This window comes from Pipra filicauda, unplaced genomic scaffold, assembly GCF_003945595.2.
Source record: "Pipra filicauda isolate LSUMZ 115617 unplaced genomic scaffold, ASM394559v2 scaffold36_size6622888_pilon, whole genome shotgun sequence".
In the NCBI taxonomy this organism is placed as follows: domain Eukaryota; kingdom Metazoa; phylum Chordata; class Aves; order Passeriformes; family Pipridae; genus Pipra; species Pipra filicauda.
This window is the reverse complement of record NW_024104498.1, coordinates 2656782-2678631: the sequence shown is the minus strand read 5'-3', so window position 1 is coordinate 2678631 and position 21850 is coordinate 2656782. Positions and strand designations below refer to the sequence as shown.

General features: G+C 38.1%; 1 protein-coding gene across 2 annotated transcripts in view; it reads left to right on the top strand.

The window, feature by feature from the left end:
- Positions 1-21850, top strand: part of ST6GALNAC3 (ST6 N-acetylgalactosaminide alpha-2,6-sialyltransferase 3) — a 191621-nt gene that overhangs the window by 27104 nt on the left and 142667 nt on the right. The window contains exon 1 of one of the 2 annotated variants that reach the window (XM_027746118.2): positions 11766-11853. The exons of the other annotated variant lie outside the window; for it this stretch is intronic. The gene's annotated coding sequence lies outside the window, so the exon portion shown is untranslated. Of the gene's footprint in view, positions 1-11765; positions 11854-21850 lie in introns of those variants that run through there. 2 annotated transcript variants of the gene reach the window in all.

Genomic DNA, 21850 nt, shown 5'->3' with positions numbered 1-21850 from the left:
TACCTTAGATAAGTCTCTCCTTCCTTCCAAAAAGAGTCCGGGAGAAAAGGAAGAGAAGTCCTGCTGCCTGATTCCTGTTGTTTCCCTCGGAGAGGGCAGAGTCTTTATAGGTCCTCCTCCACTTGTGGTCATAGGCAGAAATGGGAACAGAAGAGATGTTGTTTTTACTAAAAGCTTGCTTTGTAACCTTTGGCTTTTCTTGCAATTTTAGTTAGTCATTTCTAAAAATAATTTCCTATCCTTGTAATTAAGCTCTCACCTTAGAGCTCACCTCAGAGATGTGTTTCCTTTTTTTGGTAAAAAGAATTGGGTGAATTATGCTGTAATTTTCATCTTGGCAGTATCCTCAAAGAATCTCAGTTGATCAGAGATGAAGTTTTTTTTTTTTTCTCCTTCTGGAAATACATCAAATTTGTTTTAATCAAGCAAATTAAGTTTCGTTGTTCCTCTTTTTGATCTTAAGAGAGCACTTTCCCTTAACTCAAGTTTGTCTAAACTCTGTGGTTCCCTGGAGCATATACATTAGTTTCTGTGTTAGAATTACACTTGTCACTAACTCTAGGAATCTTCTTTGGCCTGAACCTGTTTATACAAAAAGTCTCTTCAGAATTCTATGAGTGATCCAGGTATCATGACTTTGTGCCCTTTTAGATAGGTATCCCCCTAATTTTAAATAATACCTTCAGTAGTGGGTTAGAAATAAACTGGAATTGTCTTCTTTCTCACTGGAGATACTTGCTTTAACCTAAGCTTTTTAAGTAAATAGCTGTGTTTTGTAAAGATGTCATAGCTAAAAAGCATTATTGATTGTGGCTGCAAAATTTAGTCTTAGGTGCAAGCATGTAAATGTCATTCATAATTCTGGATTTCCCCCACTACATGTACTACATGACGTATTGTATTTTAAAGATGATATTGTAATGTTCTGACTTATAAGGTGAAGCTCTCTACTAATTTCATTGTCCGTCTAAACTGAGGTGGTGGTAAAAACCTTAGAACCTTAAGAAGCTAATTAAGGACAGGAACCACTTAGTCTTCAAATAAAGAGCAAGGAGAGCAGTATTTGCTTCAGGAAGCTTAACAGCAAACTTAATATGCATAAGTCTGTTAAAACATGGATTTAAACTGTAAAGTCTTAGAAAAATTCTCTTAAAAATTTGTATAAACATTGTGCTCCTATGAAAAATATTTTCCAAAGAGGAGGAGCTGGTTGTTTTTTGGTTTTTTTTTTTTGGTTGGTGGGTTGGTTGGTTGGGTTTGGTTTGCTTTGGTTTTGGTTGATAGAGAAAAAAAAAATCACTTTATGCCTACTAAATAATACTCCCTGGACTGAATCACTTGGTCCTGTCCAAGCATTTAATATTGAAGACACTATTTTCAGGTTTGATCTGCATCTTACTCATGTTGTCAGAAGTCAGATGCTGTCACATTCCAATGCATGCAGGCAAAGGCAGACTTGGGGTTGTACAAAAGCCATTGTATGCCATTTTGGGTGTTTTTTTTGTTAAAATTTCTGTGAATAAAGACAGTCTCTGAAATTCTGACAGCAGAAGAGCCAAAGGGAGGGTAAGTGTAGCTGTAATCATCTTACTACAATTGGAAGCTGCAATGCTCTGTTTCATCCTAATTATTGCTGGTGGGGGCATGGTCATTAGGGGGTGTTGGTATTTGACCTCTGTGTAAATACCTCATTTTTTGGTATTTGACCTCTGTGTAAAGGCAGAGCAAGGAATGGCAGAATGGGGAGTACTGGAAAGAAAAGGAAGATGTTTCATTTGATTTCTATCAGACAAGGCTTTGCAGGACTGAAAGCTGTGCGGAGTCAATGGAGAGATGTTCAGATGAACTGAAGGTGGTAATAGAGGGAGTCACCTGCCAGGGGGTTTCCAAAGGAAAAGCTGGGGTGAACACTGCAAGGAGAGGACAAAGCTGAGTTCTGCAGGGTCTAACAGTAGCTTCTTTTTCACTTGGATGGAAGTAAATTAAAAGCTTTGGGGAAAAGAGAAGATAAATTTGGCAGCAGCTCTTTGGGGGCATCCGAAATGAATAAATTTTTAGCAGCTGTGTGAAGGAAAAGTCATCAAAACTGAAATAGTAGAGGCCCAAATTAGTTTGTACTGATGTGCACACAGCACAAGAATGTGCTTTGGAAATATTATATAGAAAGCAGCTTCGGGACACTGAAGCTTTCCTTCTTGAGAGGGAAGAGTCAAGGATGACCCCCCGACTGTGGGCCCAAGTATTACAACTGCAGTGACTGTTTGCAGAAATATTCTGCAGTATCAGCCAAGATCTACTGATTATTTCTCACACATGTACCGTGGATTCAGAGAGCAAGATGAGCAAATCCTTGTTTTTCTTCTCAGCAGAAATGTCAGGGAACAAACATTGGCTACCTTTACCAGAATTTCTGCTAGCTAAAATAAAAAGCAGTGCTTTAAGGGGAATTGGAAAGCTCTGTAACCTAACTAAAAGGAAATGTCAGTGTTGTTTTTTTTTTTAAATAAGACTTATTTTATAATTATTATATATGCCTGTATAGCAGTTTTGTTTTTTTCAAAATTACACGTAACAAAGTTGAAAATTGTGTCCAAACTCACATTATTCTGGTTGTACATTTTATTATCCTTCTGTTTTCCTCTACTACTATTCCCATTGCAAACAAAGAGATTATATTAATTCATTGGTGGTATGTAACAGGTATTCAGGGTATGGAAGCTAGAGGTAATCCTAGAACTGGTTTGTAGATCATAATAACTTTATTATTTCAACCAGTTTGTGTACAATAAAGGTCAATATTGCACTAGAAAACGATGCTTAAATTTTCTTCAAAGTTTAAAAAAAGTATGTAGTGCTTTTTCATCAATTAGCAGCAGGAGAGCAAATTATAGTTGTATTAAACTGTGCTTGCTATATAAATCACAAATCTTGTTAGCAAAAAATTAACATCATAACTGGTAATTTAAAAACTGCCTTTAGCTCTGAATAAGGATTGGCTGTAGACATATTTTAATGGTATTGAAGAAGTAAAAATAGATCTCTCTAGAATGAGCCTTTCTGGTGGTAGTGAAGTTAATGATCTGCTCTTTTATGAAGTGGTAGTGTCTGTCTTAGCTGGGAAATGGTAATGTGCTTAAGACTGGCTATCTTTTCCTTGATTCATGGCCCTGATTCTAGATTTAAAAAAAAAAAAAACAACAACCCAAAATCTCTTTTTTTAATAATGAAAAGAAGGGGTTGTATCACCAAAGGACATAGACATCTGCTTTTCTCACTTTTGTTGGCTATTCAGGTGCAGATACATGAAAACTGCATGACTTCTCAGATGAGGATTAATAATAAGGAAGTCAAGGAGAGATGTTTTTTTTTTTCTCCTCCAGCATATCAAATATGTTTGGGATGTATCTGAGACAACAGACAAATTGCTCAGTTGCACGCTCCAAGACTTTACTCCTGCTGGCTAATGAAGTAGAACGAGACACAGAAGAAAAATACCCCTTTCTCATTGGTTTGCTGTATCTCATTAATTATCTCGTACTTTCTTTCAGCATATTGACAACCTCAAAATGCAGCCCATGCAAACAGTAAAATGTGGTTTGCAATGTATGTTGCGCTTGGGTTTTGGTTTTGGTTTGGTTTTTTTGGTTTTTTTCTTTGCCCTGAGAGGGCAGGACAGTAGTGTTATGCATGTCATTAATCCAAATTAAAGGCAATCCACTTTACTGAAGACATTCCCCTTCTATATTCCCTTTGTGGTTATACTCAGCCTTATTTTCTTGCTGGCCTCATGTCCATCCTCTTTACAATAGATGGAAAATACTAGATGAAGAACACCTTAATCTTCAAAAATATTATTTTACTGTGAGTCTTAGCATGTTGTATCCTCTCTTATCCTGGGACTTAGCTGAGACAATTCATGCTCATATATTTTGAGGTCTTCAAAAGCAGTTTAGTACTATCCTCCCTCACTACTGCTGGTAGCTTTGGTCTGAGATACATACGTTGTGCAAGTATTTTGTTGCTCTTCCGTAATTACTACTAATTACTAATTACTACTTAAAGAATCTTCCCAATTTGTTGCAGTTAGGCTTGATCAAAGACTGATAAAAACAGACATTATGGCTGGACACTTGTGTTTATTAATCTCTGAGAGCTTAGAGGACTGAATTAGAAGAGAAGAACACATAATGGTTGGGTGCGATGCAAAAGAATAAACCAAATAATTCCTACAACCTCTTTAATTTTTTAGATACTTTCCATTTGGTTTTAACAGATGTGTTGGTCTCTGGTTCTTCAAGCTATTTCACATTCTGTTTATACATTTTTAGTGTTTCTGTGAGCCACAATGTGTAGACATTAGATACAAAATTGAAATTCTTTTTCTGGATGTTTTAAAGGAAGAACCCCTATTTTTCATGTCTCTCTTTGCTGTTTTCACTTTACCTGCTTGTTTAGTCATTTGGAAGGTGTTTAAGGCAGGCTTTGGAGGGATGAAGGAAGTTGAACATCACAGTAACTTGGACCTTTTTTATTTTGTCAGCAATAAAGAGGTCCATAACACAGACTATTCCTGCTGGCATTTGTGGGGTTTACTATGGGACAACAAAAGGAAAAAAAAAATCTCCCAGATACTTCATTAATCCTAGACAGCCATAGTGTGTTGTACCAGGTGTATGGTATTCCAGAGCAGAAACTATATTTGTAGTTCCTTTGAGGAACTCATCACACAGAGCTACACTATTTGCAGCATGTTCTTTTTTACTTTGGGTTTTTTTTGTTTGTTTTTGTTTTTCAATTATTATTATTATTATTATTGCTATTTTTAATTTTTTTTAGCAGAGTTGTCTTTATGTGGTGTGTGGCATTTTGTTGGGGTTTTTTTTGTTTGTTTATTTATTTTAACCTAGTCAGACTAGCTAAAGGAGAACGTGGATCAGAGATGGTTGAATAAGTTGAATAAAATGATTTGAGAGCTGCTAGAAGACATGGAGGAAGTGAGTGACTTGTGCTTCTTTTTTCATCTGTTCACACAAGATATGTGTGTTTTTTCACACATATGATTTCTTTTGAATTTATAGTTAAATTTACTGTCAGCATTAGCCACAAGAATAAGTTGGCCTCAGAGATCATCAGTGTTATGACACTGTTATTTATGATCCCACATTAGGAAACTGAGGCAGGAAAGTTTTAAAGGATACTGCCAAGGACAGACTGGCATTGACAGTTTTTGGTTACTGGTCTGCAGCTTGGGCTCATTGTCCCTTCTGAAGGACTCCTGGGTGGAAATCACCCACTGATCCTTTGTTTAAAAAACCCACATTTAATTCTACTGAAGGTTAATAAAGCCTTTTCTATTTGCTGGGTCTAACAAACAAAAAAAAAAAAAAAGGAAAAAAGAAGAAAAGAAGGCATAACAGATGACTTTATTGGTGCACATATATTATAGTTGCTCTGACATTTATGTTTTCCCTGCTGATAGATGAATGATTTCTGTGGAAGTAAATCAATTGCACCAAAACCAGTAGCACAAAGCACCAGGGTCTCCCAAACAACAGAGGGTTTGAAATATTTTGAAATATGATTTAAGACATTTCTCTTCTGGAAGAATCTGTTGGAGTTTTTTGGTCTTAAAATACATGTGACAGTTTTGTAACTTGGTGTTTAGTGTAAACATTTATTCAAATTTCAAGGAGCTGCCGACCTTACTTCTGAGCAGGAAATTAAGACATTCACTGATTTCTTCCCAGACATTTAGTGTTCCCTTCCTTTTTAATTCACCCAATATTATTCTGCCTGCCTCTGAATATTGTAATCCAAACTTCACTTCAACGTGCAGTCAAACTATTGTAACTTCTTACAGTGTTCTTCTGCTAGCAGATAGCAATCATTTTTTATTCTTATCAAAGCTGATTTCTTAAGTAATGCATATTTTAAAGTATTTTCTTGCAATCACTTATAAAACAGTCAAATGATGTAGAAAGAATATTCTAAGAATCATAAAGGTCTGAGAAATAATTAGGTAATTCAATGATTAATTTCATGTTTGGGAGTCAGGAAAAAACATTACTGTGTATTATGACAGAGCCTGTAGGAAAGGTATTTAAAGAGGTTTTGAAAAACCTATACCAGCAGTTTTGATGAAAAATTTTGCTTTCACACCACAATTTGAATAGCAAAACATTTACTTGGTTTCACTGGCTCCCTGTGGATTCTCAAATGATTATTCCATCTTCCCTAACTGCGAAGCAACATGAAATACTATTATTATAACAGTCTACTGTTACAAAATAGCAGTGACTAATACGTAAACTGAACTATACAGTGAATTTATAGAATACACGGATCTTAAATCCATAAGCTCGATGTGACCTTTGGGGAATCTGCCCTTTAACACAATAGTGGAATTAAATCGTGTGAATAAAAGTACCTGAAGCTCTGAGGTTCTTCTTCCTCTGCCCTGACCCAGGTGCTGAATTTGGAATAGATCTTATCAGACTGCTAAAATATTTCTGGTTTGGGAAGGTCTGTACTGAACGCTGGGATTCAGTTGCTTCACCTGCTGCAATCCAGGTGGCTGATGGCATTTCCCGTGTTCTGGGACAGGAGGACATGCACACTGGTGGGCATGACACAGCCTTCTTGGGCAGCCAGCAGGAGAGCAAGGCTTTGAAATGGTGGTGGGCACGTGTGTTTAGGTAGCTGATGTTCAGCTGTTTTGTCTGGAGCATTTGCCAGAACAGAGACTGCAAATGGAAAATAGCTGACCGAAAAATCAAAGCTGATCAGTCAGCTTTGGTATGGTTGTAACAAGAGGCAGTGCTGATCTGAGAAGATGAAAAACAGATTTTGATGTCTTCTGTGGAGTGGGAATGAAAAGGGCACAAGAACAAAGAAGGGCCTTTAATAATTGTTTTCAAAAGAGGCATTTTCCTCACAGAAGCAGCTTTTTGTTCACCTTTCCTTAAGGTTTCCCCTATTGAAACATAGCTATGGGAAGGAAAATGCATAGAAATCAGGAGGAGTTTTGCTGATTTCAAGGAAGAAGGCTTTGATCCCTATATATAAACTATCTGCCTCGAATGAAGAAGTCTGTCCCTTGCTCTAACTTGTGTGCCCTCGTGAGGTATCTTTGTTGCATCTGTTCCCATAAAACTGCAGGCTGTCACATGAGACGTTTATATCTTTCTCTTTACAGAACTGACATCTCTATGACACCTTTTTTTCAGATAATATTTGTTCTGGCACCTTTTTGGTCTGCTTTTTCCCCAAAGTGTGCTGGTTTGGGGCACTGAATGGCTAATTTCTCTGTTCCAGAGGTGGCTGGATTTCAATATGTAAGAATGTAGTCTCTGAAGCAGTTGGGGTAAAGATAAATAAATCATAAATTAATGTATATTATTCATGTTGTTCTCTATGAAGACTGCTCAATGATGCAAAGCTTTACTAGTGAGTGAATCTTCAGTGGTGAGGATTATGAAAATATCTGAATATCCATCTTACACGTTTAAGTACAGGTTTTTAAACAGCTATTTTCCACACTGGCTAAATGTTGCCAATTGGGGAAGTGACACAAAAGAATGATTCTTAAGCTAATGCTCTTTGCAGTTTTCCTGTTGCATTCTGTACCACAGAAATTTCCTCTAAACAAGTGCTGCAGCTTTCAAAAAATCTTGTTTACAGCCACATTATTTTGCAAATTAACCTTCTGCAAACTCCTGTTGTCTCCTTAAAAGCAATGGCAGTGCAGTTTTTTCCTGTGGCCCATTGTTGTGAGTGTGGCCTCACTGGGAGCCCTAAGGGAGTTTCTGAAGGGATCTGACACCAAAAGCAAGGAGCTGCCTTGTGTTGTTACTGTTATTCACAACCTTTAATTCAAAGGCTTCGCAATAAGGGAGTGATACCATCAGCTCAAGCAGCATTTTGCTTATTCCCTCCTTAGAAGTGTCGTTGACCCGTGGGGAAACTATGGGGTGACCAGGCAGTTCCAATACAACAGAGTAGTAAAACATATTGCTAAATGTCAATGAATACATTTAGGCACTGGGATGCAGAAAAGGTACCTTGTTTTTCAAGACTCAGATTGAAGAGAACAGAAAGCAGCACACATAGATCAATGGAGGACCCTTCTTAAAAATGTATACGTCTGTAAATCCTTTAAAATGTCTTTTGGAGGACTGGAAGGAGATAGTAATTAATTTTGCATTGACTGCTTGTAAAATATACACAATTAAGGGAGTGTCTTCAGCCCCCAGGTGATTAAGATTGAGGAACTGGAAGAGGTAGGAATACAGGGCCATTCTCCTATCACCACTGGCATGAGCAGAATGTGTGTGGTGTCTGTGTCAACACAGAGCTTGTGAGAGGAAATTACCAGTTACAGAACTGGAGCACAGTTCCATTTTTACTGAAACCTCCCAGGGGATTATATTTATTTATTTTTTATTATAAATAAAAATTATTATAAATAAAAATATTTATTTATATTTATTATATTCTGCCTCCTAAGGGATGAGCCCGGGATTATGGATATGAGACAGTTTTATTCATTGAACAATAACAGAAATAGTCTTCCATTCTTACTCTGGATTCAATAAAAGGAATTATTTTGTGTATCATTTGATGCCCAAAACATGCTATGTACAATGGTAAAAATAACTAGCAGTCAAAGATCTTATAATGATGACAGATCTTGACACAGTAGGTAAGAATAGCTCCAGCAGAAGAGAGAATAGCAGAGAATAAGGTTTTCAGACTACTTATTGGTGCATAAATTTTTTTTTTCAGGGTAGTAGAATGAACAGTTTGTATGTTAGGCGGTGAATTGAGCCTTGGTATTTTAATGAGGTCCAGACTCTCTCAAAGTTTGACAGAGGAAGAGCCAAAGTTCTGCTTCTGCTATTTTTGGATCAGTATCAGTAGTGCAACATCCCAGTTAAAGGCAAGACTAACTTCCTACAATGCTGCTTCTTCATTAGTAAAAACGAGTTTGCGGTTTCACAGAAGTGAATGTCAGCCAAGTTTTGTTGGTCAAGGTCTTAAATGTTAGTTTCTCAGTTCTAACTCTTTCTTAGATCCATGAATGTCACGCCAACTTCGTTCTCAAACTCTTATTTTTTTCTTCTTGATTTTTTTCCAGGGAGCACACTTGAATAGGAACAGATGGCACCTGATACTGTCAAACATGAGGGCTTTTCCATAAGTGATTTATAGCTGTGGCTCTTTCTGTATTTTGAACGTGCAGCTTTGCAATTTAGATATTATATAGATTAAGTCCTTTACCTCAGGATCCGCAGCGTGACTGCACTGTCCTTAAACCAGTGTGTGGGTTTGTGCAAGGATACAGTTGCTTGTCTGAAGTTAAAAAGTTTGTTGCTGTACATTGCTTCTGTTTCAGCAGAAGGGAACATCATATGTCATGTAACACATAGGTGAATATTTATTTTGTTTTGGTTTATGCTGTTTTCACAGCTTTTGTAATATTTTCACAATTTAATTTCACCTTTACTGTCTGAAGTCATGTGGCTCAGTAACAGTTGTGCCTGCACTAAATGGCTGAGTTAAAAGGCAGTATTAATGCTTGGGCAACTCACAGGGGTATATGCACATGTTCTTCTATTTGGATTGCATTAAATGAGTTTTCAGAACCATATGGCAACGTTACCTTAACTATTCTTTCTGAAAGAGTCTAACTGTTGCAGCCTTCTGTTCTAATTAGTTACATCTTCTGAGCTTTACCAATTCACTGGAAAAACTCCATGCTTAATATTGCTTAAATTTTACCCAATTGCATTTTGTTCTTGCGGGTGTATTTTAATACTGTGTGTGTGAAATGCAGATCGCTTTGTAGTTACTCGCTTTACTTTTAATATCTCCCCAGACAGTACATCACTATTTTGAAACAGTTTCCGTTGTTTATTACACTCAGAAGTATTTCTGCTAAATTGCTGGGATTTGATAGGTTGTAGAAGCCATAAAAATATCCTTCCTTTGAAACAAGAAGGAAATTTCGTGGCAGAACTGTGAAATGTATTTGCTGTGTCCATTCCAATCCCCTGGGGACAGGGGAGAGTGGAACACATGGGTTTCAAATGGCCCATCATTTCCAGATGTCTGAATATTCTTCCAGAATACATTCTTCTTAGAGGACTTCATGTTACATAAAGGATTTGCCATCTATTTAACTACTTTTTAAAAATGGTCAAATCATTCTCGCTACAGGAGTAAATTATAAGAGGGTGTTTCAAACTTTTCTTATGCCTTTCCACCTTTGCCTTGCAATGGCAAACACAGCAGCACGTTCTCCGCCACCTCTCCTGCTGTTTGCACTTCTCATTAGTGGTGCAGTTTGCACTGTTCTCTGTATTAAAGGTGGAACTGCACCATGTGTAAATTTTAACTTGCATCTTAAGCAGCAGTATCAAATTGATTGGCTTTGTTACCCGAAACAGTTCAGAAAATGGGAGAAGCACTAAAAGTTAGTTAGCACGAACATAAGAAGATTGCTGGCTGTTTCTTTCTTTTTGTTTTAGAAATTGGTAGGCTTTTTGTGTTTGTGTGTAGAAAAGAAGAAAATACCTACCATAGACCTTTTCATCAGTAAAAACAAGAACTCCATTCTCTTGTTCCCAAAGGCACTGTGCAAGTAAGAATAATATAAGCTGTAATATCAAATCAATCACATTTACATTTCAAAAGCATCCTTTGTAAAAATGCCCCAGAGGGCTGAATTCACCTAATAAAAACACAAATAAAATAAAATATTTAACAAGCTATATCAAGCACAGGTAGGTTGTGCAGGTTTTGGAAGCTTGATCTTAACAATGATCAATAAAAATTTTAAATTTTTTTCAATGAACATTTTTAAAATCCAGTGTCTGTAGGTAGGGACCAAAGAATAGAAACTCACAGTGCTAGGAATCCATAATATTGTCACAGAGTAAAGCCACTGAGACTAAACAGAGATATTGGCCTGAACATGAGAGAAAAAATGTGGGTGTGAAACTCCACAATGCAGCACTGAAGAGCAGTTTTGCCTGGGAAAAAAAAAAAAGAACTATTTAAAATGATTGTTTGATATAGAACTAAAGTTGTAGGATCAGACACTCAAAATTCAAACATTTTCCTAAATTTATTCCCAGATTTTCATAACTGGGTTGTACTTTGTTATGCTTTGAAAGAAAATGAATGAACAATGGAGATTTATGTTTAAAAAGGCAAGGACAGGTGGCCTTGGATGGCCTTTGATCCAAGGACATTTTAAGCTGGCCTTTTGCCATGAACATTTTCATGTTATCGCTTTTCTTTAGCACCAAAAAGGTTCCATTTAAAGGGTTTAAAACAGGGCAGACCCACACACTCGTGTGTAATGTTACTGTCTCTCCTTAGCTTCTTCAGAGCCTTTTGGGTTGCTCTCCAGGCTACTTTAAATAAAGATTTTTTTTTTCCTTTTTAGTTTGGAATGCAGTATTTTTGCCCTTTATTTTTGCTAATAGATATTGTTCTGAATTGGACTAAAACTGTTGCTGCCAATGGGGAGGCAGTAGTTGCCCTTCATCTGGGAATACCGTTATGAAACAGAGATGCTCTTTTACGGAACAGATGGTAGAGTGATAGCAGCTTCCACTTCAAACATGAGCAAGCACGGGGTGCATGTGGGCAGGAGGTTTCATTGCATGTGATTTTATGAAGCTTTGGATATATAGGCAAGAGAAGGTAGATGGAGTACTGGAGCAGTGAGAGGGGCTGTGTTTAAAGCATCGAGTGTAGTCACAAAATCCTTGGCAGTCAAGTTCAGAGGAAAAGCCAAAAAATCCTTCTGGACTAAATGTCAGCTAGAAAGAAGTTTCATACTGTGTGAGTAAAGAAAATGTCTCCTTTCACTTTAATTTGTGTTGCATTCAAAGCAAATCCGGGTGTTTGGGGTTGTGGTGTTTGGGTTTTTTTGGGTTGTTTGGGTTTGGGATTTTTTTTGGTTGATTGGAGGGGTTGTTGGTTTTCTTTGCTTCCTTGTTGTGGTTTCTGTGTTTTCAGACAGAATTGCTTGAGGTACTTGTTTCTATCATAAATTTCTCATCCTAATGAAAATCAGCTGCAGGACTCCTGAGTTGGCTAATGAATTCTGTCAAAAAGGATTATCAGAAACATGATACAGTTAATTTGCTATCATGTCTCATGGTTGCTGTAAACAAAAATCTTTCTCCATTGAAGCATTTTTGTTTCTGATAATAGGTAATGTATTTATGTAAAATACCCTAGTGGTCTCCTCTGAGTTGTGCTGGCCCATGATAAGCCCTGGACTCTCTGGCTGTATGCACATGGTGCCACCAGAACTTGCTTTATGGTGGCCAGCGTGGAACAGATATTGCACCAGTGACAGGAGTCTGAGCACTTTCCTTGTGACCTGATGCAGACATTGAAACACCTTCACATTGACTCATTTGCCTTGTGGACATATCGCTGTCTAACCCTCCTAATGAATCTCTCTGTTCTGAAAGCAACAAGATCAGACACTAATAGATTATCTGAAGTGAGTTTCTTAATGAGTAAAAAGTAATTCCATCAGTAGTGGAATTCGTACAAGCTGGTTGCCTCAGGATGAGAATCTTATGTCCTGATATGCTTCCTTCCCTCCTTCCACCTCACAATCTCTCTTGGTTTTCTGGCTGCTTCCTCATTGCCATTAGAAAACAGCATCTCATTACCATACCTTTGACTTTTTTCCTTGGTGTTGTCTAGTTGTTTTCCTTAGGAGCAGGGATTTCTCAAATCAGTGCTATGATAGATCCTGAGCTCCAGGAGCCCTGGGTACCTGGCTAGTCTGTGTGCATGTGAGTGTAGGTAACTTTTGAGTATACCCTCAGAAGATTTTAACTTGGAAGGAAATCTGACTTTTGAATTTGGTGAATAGACAGGCACATTATAGATATCCCTGATGAGTTAGAACAGCAGGCTAAAAATAACAAATGAGAGAGAAGATGCTGGAAAAATATCAAAATGCTGCTCACCACTTCTAGTGGCCCTTCAGCTCAATCTCACATGTTAGTGCAGACTCAATCAATTCCTATTTGTTTCATGCAAGTATTAAGAGGAAATGGCCTCAAGTTGCACCAGGGGAGGTTTAGATTGGATATATGGAAAAATTTCTTCACCGACACGGTTGTCAGGCACTGGAACAGGCTGCCCAGGGAAGTGGTGGAGTCACCATCCCTGGAGGTGGTTAAAAGACATGTGGATGTGGCACTTGGGGCATGGTTTAGTGGTGAATTTGGCAGTGTTAGATTGATGGTTGAACCTGATGATCCTAAAGATCTTTTCCAACCTTTACAATTCTATGGTTCTGTTCACCAACTGGCAAGTAACTGTTGTCCTTTTTGGGCATCCCTTCCTTCTCCCCACTGCATGCATGTATTTCCTTCTCTGTTTTCTGATGGTATCCTAAATTCATATGTCAACCTCTTTGTTCCTCAGGCTAGCTTTCAGCCTAGTTTGCTTTTTACCTTTTATTTGCCTGTACGTGTGCAAGTTCACAACAGTCACTACCAGTGAATCTGTGCCTCCCCCTCCTGAAGGGGCTGCTTCATTTGTGTCATGACTTTGCCCCCAGGAGCTCTCACCCTGTATGTGTTATGTGTTTGTCACAGCTCAAACACAGACCATTAGCAGCAGGGAGCTTTCTACCCTGGAGTGCTCTTTTGGTGTCCTACAGTGCTCTAAACAACATCAACCTGCAGTTTGTCTGTCCGTGTTTGGCTCTGTGGAATATGAAATGTTAAGGCCCATTAAGTTTTTGCAGCAATTGAATTTTTTTGCTGGAAGTGGTCTTGGGTGTTTTAAGCAATATAAGGATGGGTATAAATCAAGTGGCATTTCAAAGTTTTCTTTCACTTGAAGTCTCGTCTCAATTGAATTCCAATGAAATTGTAGCAAAACATTTAATCTAATTGTTAAAGAGTTTAGAGGCAGAGCTTGGTTTTAAATGAAATTTGCAGAATATGATAGCTCATAAAGCAGCCTTATTAGGGGTGAGGCATAAACTTCACTGGCAATTGTCCTATGTTTTGTACAAAATTCAGTGGTTGGTTTTGAAACAATTAGAACCAATTGCTCAGAAGTTATCTTCCACAAAAGGCTGAGGGTTTTGTCTGAAATTAGTAATAAAATCAGAAAGTGTCAGAGGATAGTGTTTTCTTCAATTTATCTTGCTTTATGGGGACAATATAGCCTTTCCCACTTCCTCTGCAGTTTGCCTTTTAGTATTTATTTTCAAACCAGTGAAGTTTTGGAGCAGCTTTTAAAACAACAGTGATGAAAAGCAATGCTGTGAAGTTGGAGGGGACACCTCCCTGCGTCAGCTCATTTCAGGGGGACATCATCAGAGTCAGCCTGCCGTGCTCACTTCATTTGTGTAGATGAAGTACTTCTATACTAGAAAAATACTCACTGTCAATTAACAAAGTATTTCAGTCATGGGAGTTCCTGGTTGGGAGTTACAAGGCGACGGAGTTGGCAGCGAGTTGGTCTTTGGCTTCTGAAATAGTGGAGTTTGTTTACTTGCTGGATGCCGTTTTTGCTGGCAAATTCAAGCCTTAATGAGGGAGAACTGTCCTGAAGGATGGTCTGAAATACATTTTAATACTGTGTTTTACCCACAGGTCGTTTTCTTTTTGCTTGAACTGTTTTGTTCATGTGCATTACCTTGACACTTGGATCTAAATATTTTGGGACTTGGGAGAAAATAGGATTGAGTGGATGGTGAAAAATTAAGATGCAGATTTGGCCCAAACATTGTTCTTGTTTTGTACTTTCTTTCTGTGTATCGTAGGCTTTTCTTGAGAACAGGATACAGGAGGGGAAAATACTGGCACTATGTGCATCTCTGACAAACACGGAAAGGAAGGAATGTAAACTCAGTCTTGAAGGGTCTGGAAACATATCCTTACTTTTTCAATAAGGGATGCATTTGAGATAATTTACTCTTATCTCAAGTCATGTGAACTACGTGAAAGAGAAATGAAAGGGTATTCATTTCACAACTTGTTATCTTTTATCTACCAACAATATCCAAGGGTTTCTCTGAACAGTTGAAGTGTTAAGTGGTTCAGGAGCCTGCCTTGCTCTCTCTTTGCTAGGTAGATATAATCTGAGTATTAATGAAAGTGATATTATCCTGCATGATAGATTTTTACCCTCCTTTTTACTATTTATTTACCAGACAATAGTGTTACTATAAAGCCAGAAATTCTTGGCCTTGGAAAATATAAACTGTGTTATAAATTTTTGTTGTCCTGCTGATAAACAACTCAGGGATAGTTCCCTGCAAATTTATAACAAGATGATGTTTGAATTAAGTCATTTCAGACTCTGGGCCAAATTAAATTGCAGTGAAGTTTTGGCAGAAGTGTACAGGGTCCATGATGGTTCTGGCACGTGCAGTTATTCTGAACATGGTTTAGATGGGCTCCAGGTGGAAACTTAGGAGCAGTTCCTGACTCAGATCAGCATTCAGATTCTAAACAGTCACTGCTTTGGTCTGAATTCAAGCCACAAAAGATGAGAAACTGAGGACCCAGGATGACTCACGCATCTTTCATTTGGGATTGTTTGGATTCTGCTAATAATTGCAGTGCAGAGGCAAATATTGGTGTTCCTTGCCAGTCTCAGTTTGGAGAACGGGACTAACAGGCACAGTAGAGTTACAGGCTGGTCTACAGAGTTCCTCTAATTTCTGTGGTGTGCAGGTTTACTTTGGGGAATGTATTATTTGTCCTTTGAGTGTTCCAATTTTTGAGATGCTGGGGAAAAAAAAGAAAGCACAGTCATATAGTTTTAGTTTGAAAGTAGCATGTGTCTACAAATACCTGACTCTGATTTTTCTGGGAAGGGTGCATGGGGTGCTTATAGTGATTAAATCTAGCATAAACAGTGGAAAAATGCTGAAACAGGGCTTATAGCAGCTATAACTAGGTTGCAGGAGAGCCTATGGGAGTTGGAGTACATTGCTAACATGCTAGGTTTTGCTTATGAGGGCAGATCATTCCCAAAGGCAGATTACAACAATGCATCTTTAAGGCATCTAAATGGTTTTGAAATTTCTAATCCCAGCCTGCTTGCTGCAGTTTAGTGCTATGTCAGGTTCAGCAGCACTCAAAGACCACTAATAAGAGCTTTTATGCATAATGGTGAACAGTTATTGAAATGTTAGTGGGACTCATGTATCAAGGGTGTGCAGTCTAGTCCCATTTCTATTTAAATCACAGGATGGGAAACTAAGTGATGTGGAGAAGAGGATGGCTTGCAGGAATGGAGATGGCCTTCCTTATCAGCAGAGCAGAGGAATCATCTTTGCTGTGGGACTTACTGTGGTAATGAGATTAATACCATTTAGTCTGGAGAAATTAATGCAGATGCATCTGTTTAAAGAGGGGGGGGAAAAAAAGCCTGCCCCACCAGCAGTATGTTTCTGAGTATTTGCTTTATTTTCTTTCTTTTTCATCATCAGTTTGGTGAATCAGAGAATCTGGTACTGGTCAAGAATACAGAATTTGTGCACAGTGAGGAGGGGTTGGTATCTGCTTCACACAACCACAGTTTTTGTGTGTCCATGAGATTTAAGTACAGCAAATACATTTTATGTTGCACTGCCCCATATAATTGTATGCATTATATGCTTTTGCTTTCTTAGCTTTCACTGGCAGTTGGAACAGGGTGCCAGTGTGCCCAGCCCATAGTACATGGCACAACATTTGCTTTTTTTTTATTTTTCAGAAGCTTAAAAAGAAATCATTGCCTTGCTAGTCTGCACTGCTGTTTGTATAGAGTACTGCTGTTGATTTTTAAGACTGCAGAACCAGTAACTGTGAGAAAGTTCTGTGACAAAAAAAAAACAGACATGAAAATTGCTTTTGTGGCAATAGAGAGGCTGCATTGTGAAAGTATCTTGCACTTGGGCAGTAATGACCTTTAAAGAAATGCTGAGCCACTTTATAGAGATCCTCTTTATAGGTTGTGAAAATGACATGACACTTCATGCTCCTCGTCATTCACCAATTTTTGATTTACCAAAGACAATTTACAACTTTGTTCACCTCCAGTGGAAACATACACAGGAAATACTTGTCCCCCACCGAGGAACAAACAGCCCCAGCAAGCAATATTCATCCCTCAGATCACACCTTCCTTCCAAATATAAGATGCTTCAATTATGGTTTCTCTAACCTAAGTGCTGTGGCATTTAAAGAAACTCTAATGCTTGTAGCTTGTCTTTCAGACAGCTGATGACAGCAAAAAAGGCCAAGTTTATTTAATGTGTCTCTTGACAAATAATAAATCAGTTTGAGCTCTCACCCAGAAATCTAGTAAAGCTCCTTTCCTTGGTGCCTTTGGAAGCAGAAATTCTCCATCCATAAACATGGTGGAGAAAATTTATGACTGCAATGCTTCCCTTTTAATTTGAAAAAACACCTGAACAACAATATGAAGGGGCAGTGAGAAAATATTCTCCCTCCTCCTTGCAGTCAGTGGCAGCAAGTTCACCCAACTGTTTTTTCTACTCCTATAGAAATAAAAATCCTATCGAAGTATCAGTGTAGGCCAAACATCTCCTTTCAGATCAGCCCCCTGTTCCAGCAGTGCTTTCTTGGTCTTCCTTCAGGTTATGGCATCTGAAACATGAAACTGCTAATAATTGCAGTGCAGAGGCAAATATTGGTGTTCCTTGCCAGTCTCAGTTTGGAGAACGGGACTAACAGGCACAGTAGAGTTACAGGCTGGTCTACAGAGTTCCTCTAATTTCTGTGGTGTGCAGGTTTACTTTGGGGAATTTATTATTTGTCCTTTGAGTGTTCAAATTTTTGAGATGCTGGAAAAAAAAGAAAGCACAGTCATATAGTTTTAGTTTGAAAGTAGCATGTGTTTTTTTGCAACTGGCAAAAAACTGAGGTCCCCTGGCATTCACTCAGGGCCTGACTGCTTGTAAATGGTCCCTGTGCTCCAGTGGGTGCTTGCTGGCTCCTAGAACACATGGAATCCTGGTGGTACAGGGAATTCTTTAAAGAATTAGGAGTCCAGCTGGATGAAGATCACTGATAGCAGCATTTCCACCTTATCCCCGGTGGAGCACACCAAAGCTCTGGTTTTCCCTCTGAAATGTCTTGCATGGTGTGCACACACAGATGATTCCCTGGGGAGGAGCTGAGACTCCAGGAAATGCAAATAGCGTTGACTGTGCCTGTTAAGGTGCATCAGGAGAGTGTTCATTTACTGGAGAGATCGTGCTGGGACAATCTGCGGGGAGCAGAGCTCGTGTGTCACCTTTTCTCTGTACTAACTGGAGGGAACCTAGTGGCTTTTGGAGAATGCTGGGAGAAAGTAATGAGCTTTAAAGCACTGTGCTTGCTCTTAACCCAGTAATTTTAGGTCTAAGGCATGTTGTAGTAGTTGAGAAGCAGAGCTAGTGGCCATATAAATAAGGTAATACTTAGGTTAGTGGCTGTGCTCGTAGACCAAATAGCTGAAGGGACTAAGATTTAAACCTGGTTCCTTCTACATGGCAATATCTAATAATAAACTAACTCCACAACATGCTGAAATCCGATAACCTTAAACAAAAGCTAAGTATATACCTTTGGAGAGAATAGGCAGAAAGAAAAGGAGGCCTTGACAGGAGGAAAAATAAGTAGAAAAGCAAAAGTAAGACACAAGAGAATAAACCCAGAAAGCACGAAACAAAAGCAAAGCCAAATGCACTAATAAGAGAATTGTCAGACAGGAAAAGGAAAAAGGGAACAAACAGAGAGCAAGACAGAAGTAATGAGACAGGGGGGAAATCGGATTCAAAATGAAATCTGGTAATAAAAGAACTGTCAGATATAAAACGAGCCAATGTATGACAGAGAAAAAAGAGCCAAGGAGATGGAGCAAGGCAATCTTTAAAGAATTAAACTAACCAGATGTGGCCTCCAAAGGTAATTTGCAGAAAAGTTGGTGCTACTCCTGATTTCTAATGAAAAGCAAACTCTAAGAAGCACATTTCTTTTATGCTCTAAGGAAAAAAGTGGTTTTTTTTTTCTAGTAAAAAACTATTTGAGAAAAATCAGAGGGGTTTGCATTATCTTTACAAGACTGTTTTGAAGCCAAGGCTACAAAAGGTTAAAATAATAAATTGTAATGCATCTTGTGGTTCGTGTGCTGAGTCTGGTGTGCTCAGTCACCCACCCTTATGTGGATTCCTTAACCTACCTACATTGCCTTATTTTCCCTCATTTCAACATACAGATTGTAATATAAACACACACATACACGCACCACTAAGACTGGAATGGAGCAGAATTAAAAAGGTTCATAAAGGTTTTGGTTGTGGGAAGCATTTTCTAACTTTCCAGATAGAATCTAAGCTTTTCTTTGAAGACAAAGATAAAATCGGTGGAGAATGGGGACCATTTTACTCAGGCAGAATAAACCCATTGACTTCAAGGGATCTCAGGTTGAAAGACAGACACTGATTTAATAGGCTAGCACAAGAAACCCAGAAGTCCACTTAAAATGCTTGTAATGTTGGAATTCTTAAGACTCCTTATGTCCAAATGGGTGTTATACAGTAAAAAACTAAATGCACATATTGGCAGTGCACTTTCCAGGTATGTCCTGCCTCCTTCCCAGCCACTCCTTGCTCACTGTCAGCAGTGTTACTGGTGATTGCCTGTGGGAACAGCAGCTCAGTGCCCTGTGGAAGCTCATCATGCCTTTACTTACTGTGTTTTGGATCAGATGCTAAAATGGGTTCAGCTGAGATGTTATCAGCATTTTCATCCTTTAATCTTAGAAGGCTTTCTCTCTTTCCCCTTAAGAGATCTGAGGATGGTTTCAGGAAATACTTAAACATTGCAGTTACTTTCTTTCACTTGTACAAAATTCAAAGCTTTTTCTTCCCATCTGGGGCAAACAGTGAATTCTTGTCTGTGCTGATTTATCAGGTGGTGCTTACCAGGAGTTCAGTTTAACAGTCCCTTGCTTGATGTATAGTATTCCACTTGACAACTGCTTATTTTATCTTGTTTCTTTCTCTCAGTTAAATGGCTAAAATTTCTCACATAGAAATAAAAACTACTTTTAATAAAGAATGTATATATTTCCTCATGTGCAAGAATATAGATATTTTCAGAATGTGTTGCTATTTGTCAGACATTAATTTTGGATAGAAATCTCAGAAATAACCACTGAATCACTATTACAGGCAAACTGAGCAGGCAATCATGACCAATGCAAGGTCAGAATTGCTTCAGAAAGAAGCAATGCCTTCCTGTGTACTTCAGTGACCCTTGGAGGAAGCTTTTTAGTGTTCTAGCAATGTTAAAAGTAATAATTCATTCTACCTACTTTTAGTTTTGAGGATAACATAGAAGGAAGTACCAGCTCTGTGGACACAACTTGTGGGTTTTCGCCTTTTTTTTTTTTATATATATTTTTTTTATTTTATTTTTATTTTATTTTTATTTTTATTTTTTTTTTTTTTATTTTTTTTTTATTTTTTTTATTTTTTTTTCTTCTTCTTTTCCATATTTTTTTTTCCCTCAGAAGAAACTAATGCATTTTCTGTGTCTGTGGAAACGGAACACTTACACTGGGATCTACTTGAAACAGTATTTCTAGCTACATGTATGTAGCTATGTGAAAGTTAGTGGGAAGGTGACATTTGGAGAACTCTTCTGAGAGCACTCAGGGTGACAGTAAGGAATGAATAATAGAAGTGGTGCTTGCAGAGTTTTCTCTTGTGAGATTTGTCACGTCCTAAGCTATCAGATTTGATGCACCCAGAGTAGTAAGTTACCTCAGGGTACCTTACAACTGGCCACAATTGTAGGTTAATCTGCCTGGAGTTTGGGGAAAAGGAGTGGGGGTTGGGCAGGCTTTCTTAGAATATTTGGAGAGAAAAATTTAGAAGTGCGGGTTGAAATATGATTCTGATAGGTAAAAGTTTGGGTTTGGAGATATTTTCTTGATCCTGCTTGCCGTTCACAAGATGGCACTTGTCTGCAGTGTAGCCTTCAAGTGAAAGATTGTTTCACAGAGCTCTTGAAAACAATATAAAAAAAATTTGGTCTCCCCATTAAAGTTCGTTTCTCAGATGAAATTCACATTAGATTTGGAGATGAAGTTAAAAACTTATATAACTGTATTGGAATTAAGCTACCCAGGGTTTCATGTGCTTATAAGGAAACTGCATGCAGAATGATGCCTTAAGGATTAAACTCTTGATGGTGGCAATAAATAATGCAGAAAATTCAAATATTGAATGCAGAAGAAGCTTCAATCAGGCAGAGCCTTGCTGAGATTTCTTTTCACACTGCTCTTTCCACTGTTGTTCCTAAAACTAGCGGGCCTCCTCTTGAGAATTTTATCATGAGCCGTATGTAATCTTTGGTGCAGTTTAAAAACGAATACTCAACTTGAAGGCAAATTGAAAATGCAGGAGGATGGAACCTTACCAGGGTCAGGTCCCAGGTGAATGTCTGTGCATTTCACTGAACAATTTCTACCCAAAGTTATCATGTAAATGATAATAGAATAGTGAAAGTCCTTTGGGATTTGAAATCAATAGCTAAGAGTAGAACTACACATTTGTTGCATTTATTTTTAATTGTTCTAAAGAGGCAGCTCGTTTATTAGATTTTTATCCACCAAATAACACAGCTGCTTTCACAGATAGTCCAGCTAGAAAGCTGTATAAAAGCGTTAAAAGGAAGATGCAAAGACAAGAATTCAAAAGCTGAAACATCAAGCAGTGACAGAGTTGGTGAGCTGTGAAACCTTTAACTCTGTGTTCTTTTGGATTTCCTTTCTAATGGGGCCACTA